This window comes from Crinia signifera, chromosome 2 (genome assembly GCF_055691185.1).
Source record: "Crinia signifera chromosome 2, ASM5569118v1, whole genome shotgun sequence".
Classification (NCBI taxonomy): domain Eukaryota; kingdom Metazoa; phylum Chordata; class Amphibia; order Anura; family Myobatrachidae; genus Crinia; species Crinia signifera.
Genome location: NC_139218.1, coordinates 389,356,462 through 389,370,701, shown reverse-complemented (window position 1 = coordinate 389,370,701; position 14,240 = coordinate 389,356,462).

Here is a 14,240-nt window from a genome sequence, read left to right as displayed (position 1 = left end):
CACACACACACCCGGAGACCGACCTGGTTGATCCCAATATCGCTGGGCAGCTGCCATAATGGTAATTATTAACTACTAGCGGTAGGAGGTTTTCTATCCCGGCAATAGGCAGTAAGCTGTTCGCCTGTTTTTGGTAAATAGGTCAGACCATGTCTTCATGTGTAGGACTCAGAGGCATTGTCACATCCCAAATGCGGCTGATATGTGGAAATATCGGCTACAGTGTCAAAAGGTAATGTAAATTACTGCTGGCAATTATCTTTTGGGTGCTGAGACAAAAGCCCTTATTCAGATCTGATCGCATTACAAATTTGTTCTCAAGATGGGCAAAACCATGCTGCACTGCAGGTGGGGCAGATGTAACATGTGCAGAAAGAGTTACATTTGGGTGGGTGTGTTGAAACTGAAATCTAAATTGCAGTGTAAAAATTATGCAGCCAGTATTTACCCTGCAGAGAAACAAAATAACTCACACAAATCTAACTCTCTCTGCACATTTTACATCTGCCCCAACTGCAGTGCACATGGTTTTGCCCATTTTGAGAACAAATTTGTACTGCGATCAGATCTGAATAAGGGCCAAAGCTTGTTGCAGCTGCTGTCGGAAAAGGAGGGACCATGGCCAGTGTCAGACTGGGACATGAAGGGCCCATCAGGTAATGCAGTGATTGGGGCCCTTGTTTAGGGGTGTGGCTAATCTACAGAGGGGGTGTGGCCAGCTGCCAAATAGGTTTGCCTTACCCTTAGAGAGCAATATCAATGCATATATAGTAAATACTGTTAGTGCCTGCATGATAATGTACCAGATTATTAATAGCAATGCACTATTGACCCAAGAGGAGGTAGGGCCCCCAGGTGGTGGGGCCCACCGGGGGTTTCCCCTGTGGGCCAGTCCAACCCTGACCATGGCAATTAGGGAAATCTCTGCTGTGTTCCCTCCACCTTACATCCTGGAGTTGCTTAATATTTGGCAGTACCAAACAAACAATGGGCTTTGTCAGGGGATATCCTGCACATATTCTTTAATGAATAGGCCACTTGGGTAGAATCCCAGCCAGACAATAAACAAAAGGTTCCGCACTTGCAGCCGGCCACTACTGGTCACAGGACAAGATACTGCAGATGGCAAGGCATCGGTGCTGCATGGGGCGAGATGTCGGTGCTGCAGGGGGCAAGCGGTCGGTGCTGCAGGGGGCAAGGGGTCAGTGCTGCAGGGACCAAGTCTGCCATCAGAAATTGTGGAGCACGCTCTGGCATGCCTGGTAAAACCTCCGGTATCTGCAGCACTGGCTGCACTACTCTACCTCTACATTGCTTCAAGGGAAATATGAACTTTGATCACGACATATTACAGTTGATAAACTGCAGTCCTGGGCCCCCTTTCTGTCTGGGCCCAGGACTGGAGTCTCTGCAGCGAGGCATTAGTTCTGTAGGTAGAAAAATCTGCTCCGTGTGTGGTGAAACGCGTCAAGAATACTGAGTTTTGCTGCGTAGGTCCCTGATATGTTGAGCTCGTATACCCGCGACATACTTGATAAATGAGCCTCTTTGCCACATCTGCAGCACCTACGGATCACTGCACGACCGGAACTTCCTGCTACAGAATGCTCCTTAGCCTGGCGCACAAGACCACCAGCCTTCTCCAGGTGCCGCTGACCGTCTCCGCCGTGATTATTCCAGCCAACAGCAGCTACCGCCAGCTAAGATCTGAGCCACTCTGCTCCAGGACCTTTACTGACCGCCCCATAGACGTGCAGTCGGTACTGGCCCTCACCTACCACAGATATTGTACCATTGATTGTGCTGATTAGCAACTAGGTGAGACTTGTACTAATATATTAATAAATATTAGTATGTTTTAATTACACTTATACTGTATGTTTTGAAATGAAGCCCCCCTGGATGGATTCATAATTGTATTATCGGGTTGGGATCATTTGGTCTATTGCATTATGGTCGAAAGTCATTAGGTCGAATCCATTAGGTCGACATGCTAAAAGGTCGACATGATTCTAGGTCGACATGGGAAAAGGTCGACATGATTCTAGGTCGAAAGGTCATTAGTTCGACAGGTCATTAGTTCGACAAGGTCATTAGTTCGACATTGTCTATGTCGACATTCACAAGGTCGACATGGGGTTTTTCACTGTTTTTTTACCTGAATGTCAACACAGTCGACATGGACACAGTTTAAAGTGCACTGCATCCCCTCGCATCGCTCGCTGCGCTCGCTATGCGTCGGGCACGGTGCCTCGCTACGCTCGGCACACTATTTTATTCTCCCACCACGCCCTAGTGGATGGTAGGGCATGAAATACCGCCTGTCGGCACATGTTGGCTCAAAAAACAGTGAAAAACTCCATGTCGACCTTGTGAATGTCGACATAGACAATGTCGAACTAATGACTTTGTCGAACTAATGACCTGTCGAACTAATGACCTTTCGAACTAGAATCATGTCGACCTTTTCCCATGTCGACCTAGAGTCATGTCGACCTTTTAGCATGTCGACCTAATGGATTCGACCTAATGACTGTCGACCATAATGCAGTAGACCAAATGACCGCATCCCGTATTATCTGGTGTACTAAATTGTTTTATTTATATATTTTTTAATTATAACTGTGTTTTCTGTGTGATTAGCACCACATGGTGATTTGTGAGCGAGGTGCAGGTGCTGCGGGGAGTGAGGCGCTGGTGCTGCGGGGAGCGAGGCGCTGGTGCTGCGGGGAGCGAGGCGCTGGTGCTGCGGGGAGCGAGGCGCTGGTGCTGCGGGGAGCGAGGCGCTGGTGCTGCGGGGAGCGAGGCATCAGTGCTGCAGACAGGGCCATCTTAATGGTTTGTGGGCATCTGCCTCCTGAGCTTCTTGGGAGGCAGTAGTGAATGCTGTCTGGTCATCATGATTGCTGCTTCCCAGCCTGCAGCCAGACCATGAATGGATGTCAGCATGCTGATAGCCCCAGCCATCCTCCAATCAGAGTGCTGAGAGCCATTCATTGTATGGAAGCACATGGAGAAATGGCACAGAACCATAAAAGGACTTTTTTTTTTTTTTTTTTACATTTTCCCCCATGAATGGGTGTGGTGGGGCCCCAAATGCATTGTTTCGACCAGGGCCTACAATGCTGTTAAGATGACCCTACAGAGCTCCTCTTCTACTGCAGTAATACCTTGATTCTGTTAAATGATCCTTTTGGGAAAATACATAAGTCTCCTTGGTGACAGGTCCTCCTTAGAACTAGCTCTCATACATAATAATATCGGCGGCGGGGGCGCACCCATACATTTTGAGTTTTCTGGAAACATTTTCCCTCGGATTCCCGGCAAGCCAACATCAGCTGAGCTGCTAAAGTCACAGAGGGGGTTAAAAAGTTCTGAGAAATTAGCAGCGATGACAGTAAACACAGTATGAAGTAGGGAAGACGTTTGATCTAATGTCGCTGAAGACAGAAATCAGTGGAAGATGGAAGCGGTTATCTAATGATGTTATTTTAATAGAAATTGCTGATAGGTATCTGTGCATTGTCACTCACATCTGTAGGAAGCAAGATCTAACAAGTAGTGAAATGAATAAAATCCAGATAAAATCCCTGGAGTCACATTTACTGCTCGCTGTAATCACATACTTTTCATGTTGCTTTTTTTGTCTTGAGACGTATACCCATTTTCCACAAAAATCCTGGGTCCCGATTCACGTCGGATCCGGGACAGACCTCTTTCACACTGCAGCTCCGTAACAGGTAATTCCTGGGTTGGCCCCGTTTACACTACACACAGGTGCCGGAGCCAGTGGAGATGACATCATCTGACATCAGGTGACATCATCTCTAAGCACTGGAAAAGCCGGATCTCCACAGGATTGGGTCAAAAACAGAATTTTATATATACAAAAGAGCGCTGCCTGATCCATATAATTGATCTCAGATGAGGAAATTTGAATGAATAAAATTAGTTTTATTTGCCTACTTCAAGTTAGGCAAATAATCATGGCACAAAATAATATACAATCACACACATATAACATGAAATAAAATATCTAAACTAATGTAGGGTACACACCAGAACGATGATTATGACGGTCCCACAATCTGTATGGAGCACACGATCTGTACACATCAGAAGGGATCTTTTACAAATCCTGACTGCAGCAGGTAGGATCTCCAAAACGGCCAAAGAACCGTCGGGAACGTGCATCGGATCGGAATTGGATCTAAAACATGCCAAAACATAACCAATATACATACAATCGCTCAAGATTGTATCGAAATTGAGAGAATTTAGACCAAATCGTTCAGCATTAGAAGCAACAGGGGTTTTTTTTGCAGCTCTTTCCGTTATTAGAACAATTTATCAGCACTTGTGTGGTTTAGTTACTTTACCATATATTGTCCAGTGCGTGAAATATACAGTGTCTTTATACTATGTAATTTTTCCTTTTAGGTTATTTTGGACTGATAGGTAAGAATATTTCTTTAAAAGATTTTTTTTTGCAGAGTATAGTTACCACATGTACCAGGGGCCGCCTCCGACAGGTTCTAATGGACGTCTGTTTGTAAGCATGCCGGGTCTGGCCATCATGTGCTGCAATGCCTTACCGCCAGGAATCGGCTGTTGGCTCTGGAGGATCTGAGCCTATGATGGTACATTATGTGGCTTTGTGTTGTCGTGGCAGGGTCACGTGCGGCTGTCTCTGCGCAGTCGTCCATTCTCCACAGTGGGCAGTCTGGCTGTTGGTCACTTCCGTTAGTGGGCTCACCTCCCGACTGTCTCCTACTCTCCTTCACTCCTTCTCATTAGAGACACAGGAGGTTATTCTGGTCCGTTCGCATGGAGCAGAACATTCCCACGGGGACCGACGGTGGGCGTATGTTCAGGGTAATTTCTGTTACTATACTTTTAAGTTGGAGACCCAGAAAACTGGTACAAAGCCCTTTTTGTCTACTACAGGCCCAAAAAAAGTATGGTGATGGTGTGTGTGTATGGGGCTTTACAGTGGCGTTACTCCCAGAGACACTGGAGGTAGTGGCTGCCAGGCTCCAGCTGTCAAAGGGGCCCCAAGAAAGGATTTGCTACAGTCACTGCTGGCTCATAAACCCCCTTTTGCAGCTCCTTTATTATTAGTATTTTATTTTTAAGGCGCCACAAGTGTTTCGCAGCGCCGTACAAAGGAACAGACAAAACTTGGCATAACATTGAATAAATAACAAAAATAGAGTACAAATAAAGAGTGCCACAGTTCAATACACATTACAGCTTAAATATAAGTAGGGGGGGCACCATCTATTTCCCCTCCGAGTGCTTGGTATGAACTTACTTCACCAGAGCTTTATATAGTCAAAATCGCACATTGTGTATCGTCAATATTGGTGGTTTCTGAGCTCTGGGGAGTTCACGGGAAAACCGTACATAAGATGTATGCACCTTAACTGTCACCACATAAGTTGCTCTTCCGGAAATAACTGTATGACCTTTTTTTTTTTTTTTTTAAATGTTTTTATTAGGAGTCAGCACATTAAACATGGTACATAGGAAACAGAATACTTTGAGACATCAAATATCTGTACAATGATGGTTGTAATAGCTCAACAGTATATAGTACATGTGAAATGATATTAAACGATATTAAAGTTGTGTTGTCTCTATGAGTTTTCCTAGTTATTCCTATGACAGAGAGGTAATACATGGGCAGAGTGTCATGTCAGCCTAATGATTGCTGATATATATTCTACACAACAAACTTTTGTAGAAGAGTACATTGGTTGCCCAAAAGTGCCAAAAAAAATTTTTTTATAGTATAGCATGAAATAAACATTTTTGTATTTATTTTGAACTATAACTCGAATAGTTAACAGAACTAAACAAAATAAAAAGAGAAAGAAATAATATGTCACCTTCAATCTATGTCCGGAAGCCATCGATCCATCCACAAAGAGTCCATCCAGTATAGGTCAGATAAGATATAGGGAGTGGTATAGTAATTGTTTAAAGGGGAATAGGGTCGTTATTAGCTAGTAGTTGGTAAGAATACCATGTAGTGTGTTGGAAACAGTTACGTATTGCTATTTTAGTTTGGGGGGGTAGAGTTTGTATGAATTTTTCCCAGCAACGGAAGAGGGAAGGCGTAAGTTTTTCTTTGTATATAGTTGTCTCAAGCCAGTCCATGGTGAATAGAAATAAAAGTCTCGCCGTGGCCATATCAACAGTGGGTGCAGCAGCGTGAATCCACTGCTGCAGTATAGCCTTTCTACCCACTGCAGACAGGAGCACCACAAGCTTCTTAGTATATTTAGGGATTTGGGGCTGGTCCGCTAAACAGCCAAAGATTGCCCAAGATATGGTGCATTGGAAGGAAATATTTAATGTCGTTGTGCTATAGGAGCAGAGGTCTTTCCAGAATTTCTGGATATGTTGGCATCCCCAGAAGCAATGCATAATATCAGCATTTTCTGTAAAGCATTTTGGGCATTTAGAGTCTGTTGAGATACCCATGATATGTCGTTTTTTAGGCGACAAGTATGCTCTATGGAGCATCTTATATGCCATCTCTTGATATGTACTTGCCGGGATTAGTTTTAGATTGAGTTGAAAAGCTTTCATGATTGCCTCTGGGGAGTGTGAGGGAATTTGGGTTGACCATTTGACTATCTCTGGGATTTCTGTTTCTGGGTCGAGTTCTGTGCGAATACGGGAGTAAATAATAGAAGTAGAATATAGTGTGGTACGGTGTAGGGAGTCAAGGGGATTTGTGAAATCTTGAGTATGTAGTTTAGGTAGTATAGAGCGAAGGTAATGAGATGCTTGGAAGTATGCAAATCTATGTCTAGGTTGTAGATCATACTTCTGTGAGGCCTCTGCAAATTTAAGTGGAGTGTTGGAGCTATCCAATAGATTTCGCAAAACTACAATTCCTGCGCGTTTCCATTCTGTAAAAGGGGATTGAGCTAACCCCCGTTGGAAGTCTAAATTGCCTAGCAAGGGTAGGAATAAGGAATAGTGCTGTTGGAGTTTTAAAGATTTTCGAATCGCCTGCCAAGCCCGCACAGTCGAAAGTATGAGTACGTTATCTTGCGTTAGAGTTTCCAAGAGGGAAGATTTAGCATGTAAGAGATATAGCAAGGTGTAAGGAGGGCATAATTGTGAGTCTAATGTTACATCTGTGTAAATACTGGATGTTCTAATCCAGTCCAAAGCATAGCGCGCGAGACAAGCTAGGTTATATTGTTTGATATCTGGTAGATTAACGCCTCCTCTAGAAGGCGTTTGTGTCATTTTTTTGTAGCTAATTCTCGGGCGTTTCCTATGCCAGATAAAGCGTGAAATAGCAGTTCTTAGAGATGCCAGGTCTGGTTTGGTTATTAAAAGGGGGGTCATTTGTAAGACATATAACGGTACTCTTTACCTAGAACGGCGCCCATCGCGGTGATCGCGACATCGCGGGCAGCACATAAACGGCCGCGACGCGATGCCCGCGATCACCGCGATTTTCCCATAGGGAACAATGTTAAAAAGCCTAATTGACCGCGATTTTGCATTCAATGCCTCAATGCCCGCGATTTTCCCATAGGAATCAATGTTAAATGGGCTACAGAGCCCAAATAGCCCCAATTAACCCTTAAATGTCCCCCAAATTTTTGTACGCCACCCCACGATCCACGCCAACCCGAAGCGTGGCGAGCGCAGCGAGCCCGCGAGGGGCGGCGGTACGCGTCCTCCGACCTTTTCATGCCCTACTATCCACGTCGGCGTGGAGTTGAGAATAGAATAGTGTGGCGAGCGCAGCGAGCCACCGAGCCCGAAGCGTGGCGAGCGCAGCGAGCCCCGCGAGGGGACGCGGATACCTTCACAGTTATACGCGTCCCCTCGCGGACTTCACAGGTGTCCGTGGCGACGCGGACACCTGTGAAGCCCGCGAAGGGACGCGTTTACCTGTGAAGGTATCCGCGTCCCCTCGCGGGGCTCGCTGCGCTCGCCACGCTTCGGGCTCGGTGGCTCGCTGCGCTCGCCACACTATTCTATTCTCAACTCCACGCCGACGTGGATAGTAGGGCATGAAAAGGTCGGAGGACGCGTACCGCCGCCCCTCGCGGGCTCGCTGCGCTCGCCACGCTTCGGGTTGGCGTGGATCGTGGGGTGGCGTACAAAAATTGGGGGGACATTTAAGGGTTAATTGGGGCTATTTGGGCTCTGTAGCCCATTTAACATTGATTCCTATGGGAAAATCGCGGGCATTGAGGCATTTTACAGTAAAATCGCGGTCAATCAGGCTTTTTAACATTGTTCCCTATGGGAAAATCGCGGTAATCGCGGGTACCCGATTTTGATGTACCCGCGATTTACCCGCGATGCCCGCGATTACCGCGATTTTTTACCCCCGACGCCCGCGATTCTGATCGCGGGCGCCGTTCTAGGTAAAGAGTACCCATATAACAGTTTGGGAAAACTTGCCATTTTGACCAAGTTACAGCGGCCCAGCAAATTGAGTGGTAGGTCCTGCCAGAGAGTGAGTTTCGTTTGTATTTTATGTAAAACTGGAGTGATGTTGTGAGAGTATAGGTCACGAGGGCGCGAGGTGAGGTCTATACCAAGAAAGGTAATTTTATTTGTAGCCCATTTGAAAGGGAGAGAGGTATTTATGTGTGTTTTCACTTTGTCAAATATGGCCAAGGCTTCTGATTTATCAAAGTTAATTGTAAATCCGGCAAAAGAGGAAAAGCTATTAATAGTAGATATTAGTGTGGGAATATCATGGCTTGGGTTGGATAGAAAGACCAGCAGGTCATCCGCAAAAGCTATGACTCTCAGTTCTCTGTTGCCCACCAAAATGCCAGCATAGTTCTGCATTTGGGTGATCACTCTAAGAAAGGGTTCCAGTGCCAGATTAAAAAGTAGCGGAGAGAGGGGGCATCCTTGTCTCATACCTCTTTCCAGCTGGAAAGGGGACGAGAGCATATTATTAACCAGTATTTGTGCAGTAGGGGTATTGTATAAGGTTGAAATGAGTCTACAGAATGCGTTTCCAAAGCCTTGGTATTGCAGCACTCTGGTCAGATGAGGCCAGGCTACCTTATCAAACGCTTTTTCTGCGTCTAAATTGACAATAATATTGTCCTCTTCACAGTGGGAGTATGTATGTGAGATTGCCGCAATAGCTGCTCGTACCCCTTGCACTGATTGTCTGCCTTTGATAAAGCCCAGCTGTGCGGGTGAAATCAGGCGTGTCAGGCATTGTTGCAATCTATTAGCCATAAGTTTGGTCAGGATCTTGAGGTCTTGATTTAGGAGCGAGATGGGACGGTAGGAATTTGTTAGTGAGGGGTCTTTGCCGGGTTTTGCAATTACAATGATTTTAGCTTCGTTAAATCTAATAGGTGTTGTCCCCGTAGAGAGGATGTGGTTATATAAATTGGTCAAAGTAGGTACTAATTCTGCACTAAGCATTTTATAGAACTCTGGGCCGTACCCATCAGGGCCGGGGCTTTTGCCATTAGGGAGCGATTTGATGGTAGTTGTGAGTTCCATCTCCGTTATTGGGCTGTCTAAAAGGTCTTTTTCTTCTTGGGTTAGCGTTGGCAAATTAACTTTTTGTAAGAAAGAAGAGCCTTCCAACTCGTTATCAGCATCAGCGGTATATAAATTCTTATAATAATGCATAAATTCTTCGCATATTTCTGTAGGATTAGTAATAATTTTGTTGGAGTTGTTAATGGCATTGACCCAAGTTTTAGACTGTTGTCCTTTAGCGAGATTCGCCAATAATTTGCCTGATTTGTTTCCCCAGCGATGAAATTTGTTTTTTTGGTAATTATATTGCGTTTGGGCCTGTTCTGTGAGAAAGGTGTCATAAAGTCTTTTTGCTGTGATATAAGCTTCTCTATGAGAGGGATCGTCATGCAACTTGTAAGTTCTATAAGCCTCTGTGAGTGAGGAACTTAGAACATTTAATTGTTTTGAAAATTTCTTACGTTTAGAGTTTACATAGGATATTATGTGTCCCCTAAGGACAGCTTTGGAGGCTCCCCAGAACAACGAGGGGTCTGTTTCATGGGCTGAATTGTCGGATGTATATTCACGCCAAGCATGACGCAAGTGTAGAAGAAAATCTTCCGACTGTGCGAGATATGCAGGGAATCTCCAGCTTTTTGAAAAAGATTGGGGTATGGTAAGTTGAAGTGCTGTCAAAATAGGTGCATGGTCGGAAATAACAATATCCTTGATAGAGGTATGAGTGGTCTTTGGGAGGAGGTGTTGAGCCAAAAGTATGTAATCTATTCGTGAGTGAGAGGAATGTGGGTGTGAGAAAAAAGTATATTCCCTGTGGAGGGGATGGTGTATCCTCCAGGGATCCGCTAAGTTAAGCTGTGAGCAAAAGGCCAGAAGAAGGGTGTCATTCATGCCGGGAGCATGTGGGCTTACCTTGGATCTGTCTATGGATGGATCGATGGCCCCGTTAAGATCTCCTCCCACAATCAGATTCGGGTTTCCCCAGGAGAGGATTTTCTGTAAAAGTACTGCATAGAACGTTTTGTTAGAGATGTTTGGAGCATATACATTAACTAACAGGTAATCCACGTCGTCAATAGATATTTCTACCAATATATATCTGCCTTCTGGGTCTATAAGTTTTCTCTTACAAATATAACGCATATTTTTGTTAAATAATATAGCAACGCCTCTGGTTTTGTTAATATAAGGGGCAGAGATACATTCTCCTATCCAAGGAGCCTTAAGAGTATTTCTGGGGTCGTCGGTCCAGTGAGTTTCCTGGAGGAATACAATGTGTGGTTTTAATCGGTTAAGGTGAGAGAGCACCTTTTTCCGTTTCACAGGGGTGTTAAGGCCCTCTACATTCCATGATACAAAGTTATACGCCAGGATTGGGGTGTTCCCTATAGGATTCTGATAAGGATGGGTACAGTTTACATTATCAACCTATACCTGTGGGTGGCATTATAGAGCGGGTGAGGTTTAAGTAAAGTTGGGGTTTCCCTCCATCCCAGCGAGTGGAGAGAAAGCATCCCAGGACAGGTCTAGGCTTCGGATCTAAACAAGTACATAAAACATTAGCAAATACGTGCATAGAAGGTGAGGAAATTGAGAAAAGAAAAGAAAACATAACAAAAGGTAACTTGCATATGACTTGTATAGTATGCAAAAGCATCTATACATCTATACATTGTGGCCCGTGATGTGGGAATAGGATACGTCTCACATTGGCTGGCTTGATATTTTCAAGTGTCAGGGCGAGAGAAGTGAGCTTTTGCTGCGGCTGGATCTTCAAAGAAAATCGGCTTTCCATCTTCGAGGACTCGTAGTCGGGCAGGATACAGCAGTGAGAATTTTATCTTGTCTTCGAACAACTGCTTACAGACAGGGGCAAATTCTCTTCGCTTGGTAGCAACCTGGTTGGAGAAGTCCTGGAATATGAGTAGTCTCTCTCCCTTGTATGTCAAGCTGGCGGTTCTTCGATAGTGGTCTAGGAGTGCTGTTTTGTCGGCATAATTAAGGATTCTCATAATGACAGGTCTTGGGCGCCCTGAGGGGTTTTTGCGCTCGGGGCCAATACGATGCGCTCGTTCAATAGCCAGGGGGGTGCCATTTCGGGTCATGGCTAGTTGCTCGGGAATCCAATTAGACAGGAGATCTAGTAGTTCGTGGCCTTTTACCGCTTCTGGGATGCCAATTATCCGTAAGTTGTTTCTACGGCTGCGGTTTTCAAGATCGTCGATTTTGTCGGCTAGGGTTACAATATCGGAGTGTTGTGATTCTATTGTTTGCTGAGCAGTGTGTAGTTCGTCTTCCAGGCTAGAGACTCTCTGTTCTAGCTCGTCAATACGGCCAGAATGTTGGTTGAGTTGCGTAAGTGTAGATTCAATTGCGTCTTTAATGCCTGCCAGTTTTTCATCAAGTAAGGGGCCTAGTACAGCAGCAATATCTGTAGGTTTCATTTTTGAGGGACGAGCAGGTGCCGTAGATTTGCGTCTGCGTCTCGACCCAGAGCGTGTTGAGGATTCACCTGAATCTGAGGAATGCTCTCTCTGAATCTCTTCTCTTGTATTCGAGCCAGCAGGAGTCATGGAAGGGGAGACTAGAAACTTTTTCATAAAGGGCAGCAAGTATGTGAAGTCACCAGGTAGAAGATGCAGGCCGCAGCTTGTGCAGAAGTGTTAGTGGGCCACAATAGTGAGTTACATCATTAAGTACATTTTAGCAACACGTAATGTGAGCTTCCATCAAGTAAAGTAGCAGGAGACAGTTCCCCCGCGTATTCAGGTATTGAGTATTTAATGTCTGAGGGGATTGCCTCCTGATGACTGGTGCAGTATATGGTGTTTAGCAGGAGTGAGGCAGGCTGTGTGCCGCAAGTGGCGGGCAGCGTGTTTGAGGTAAGTTTGCCTCTTTTCTGTTGTGACAGGGGTAGGTCCCTGTTAGAGGGGATGCTTGAGGAGGCCTTTTGGGAGGCCTATTCGGCCTGGTCGTGCCGCAGCAGGTGTGGTGCCTTTGTTTTGGGCAGACTTGGGGTGTTTGGGCATAAAGGCCTGTGCTGTGGCCTGCTGTGTTCTCCTCTTCTTCAAGGAGGGCTTGCAGCGTGGCCTTAGGCAGCTAGCAGGGAGGGGGGCAGCGTGTGAGGGTGCGTCTGGTCAGTGGGTGCTTATAGCTCACCTCAAAAGGGGGGAGTCCAGGCGGGTTTCTTAAGGGGGAGTGCCTCCTGCAAGATGGCGTCCAGCCAGCAGGGATCTGTTGCAGCTCTGGCTTTCAGGCCTCCTCCTGTGTTCAGCGGGAGTTACCGGGTAGGTGTGGGGCGAGGCTGGGTAGTCTTCAGCCGGTGTACGCTGGGATGGTTCTCTCCCCGGCCTCTTCTTCCGCGCCGCGTTCCCGGAGACGCGAGTGCCTCCTCCAAGATGGCGTCCTCCCGGCAAGGCCTCGCCGCAGCTCGGGCTTTGGAGCTACCCTCTGCGTCTAGCGGGGGCTGCCAGGTTGGTGTGGGGCGAGGCTGGGTGGTTCTCGGCTGATGTACGCCGCCTGGGGTGGTCCTTCTCGCCGTCTCCTCTCCGGCGTCGCGTCGCTGGTCTGTGTCCGGCCGGAAATCTAGTCCGCGGCTTTGGCGCCCGATGTAGGCCGCAACCTGCAGAGGTGACTAAATAACCTCCCGGCTCCGCAGCCTACTTTTGGGGTGTCTGGCCGGTGGGGGCAGGGTGTTTTTGATTCGGGGGGCCTCCGGATGCCGGTGTTAGGGCTTATAACAAGGGTCTGCGGCAGGAGCTCTGCTAAGATGCGTCCTGCTGCCTCTCCGCTCAGGCCACGCCCCCACTGTCTGACCTTTTAAAAGAAAGCAATTAGCGTTGGGTCTGGGTTTCACTTAGATCATGCAGATACTAGATTAGCCCTGGAACCAGCATAACATTAAACCTCTCTCCCTAATTATTTTATTTACATTGAGTCGATTGGTGATTGACTACGCTCTGGAGCGCCGCTGCCTTGTCTCTTAGCTTGTAGAAAGGCCTGACCGTTGCGCAGGAAGTTGGATATGGGAGCATGAGCGAAGGAGGGGGGTGATGCCGAACAGGCTGTCTTTTCTATGGCAGAGAACGCTGGCAGCCATACTACCAGCGCCGGATGTACAAGTTTATCGGTCGGTTTATTCTGCAAGAAAAGAAAAGATGTCTTCTTGTAGATGTGAACAAAGTGTATCTTTAAGCTGACTTTCTTTTGGGTACGAAATGTACAAATATCTTTGCATGAGTCCTCTGTGTGTGACTGGAGAGATTAGCTGCGGTTATACAATAAATGAGTGCATGGTTCTTGTGAGTTTTCAATAGGTGTAATTATAGCCTCAACGGAGCACCTCGCACCATGTGATCTAATACACGTGACATGTTCAATGCAAGCTAGAACAAAGGGAAATTCGCTAAAATATCTTTCGCATCTTGGTAAGCAATACTCAGCCTGGATGGGGATAGCTAGAGAACAAAGATGATGGATTACACAAGTCTATGGATTCACTAACCAACCCGGCACCCAGGGGCCCATCAGGAACCTCAGGAGTTCAGTGCATGTGTCCCCCTTACCTAGAGGCGTAACTCTGGGAGACAATGGAGTCATCTGCCACCGGGCTCCTGCTTCCAAGGGGGCACCTCTCCTCCTCTGTGAGTTTGAATCAGTTAATTGAAAGCTGTCAATATAATTTCTGTGGCTGTCTCCCCCTTCTAACATCATTTTGTCAATTGTCACACCTTGTAATC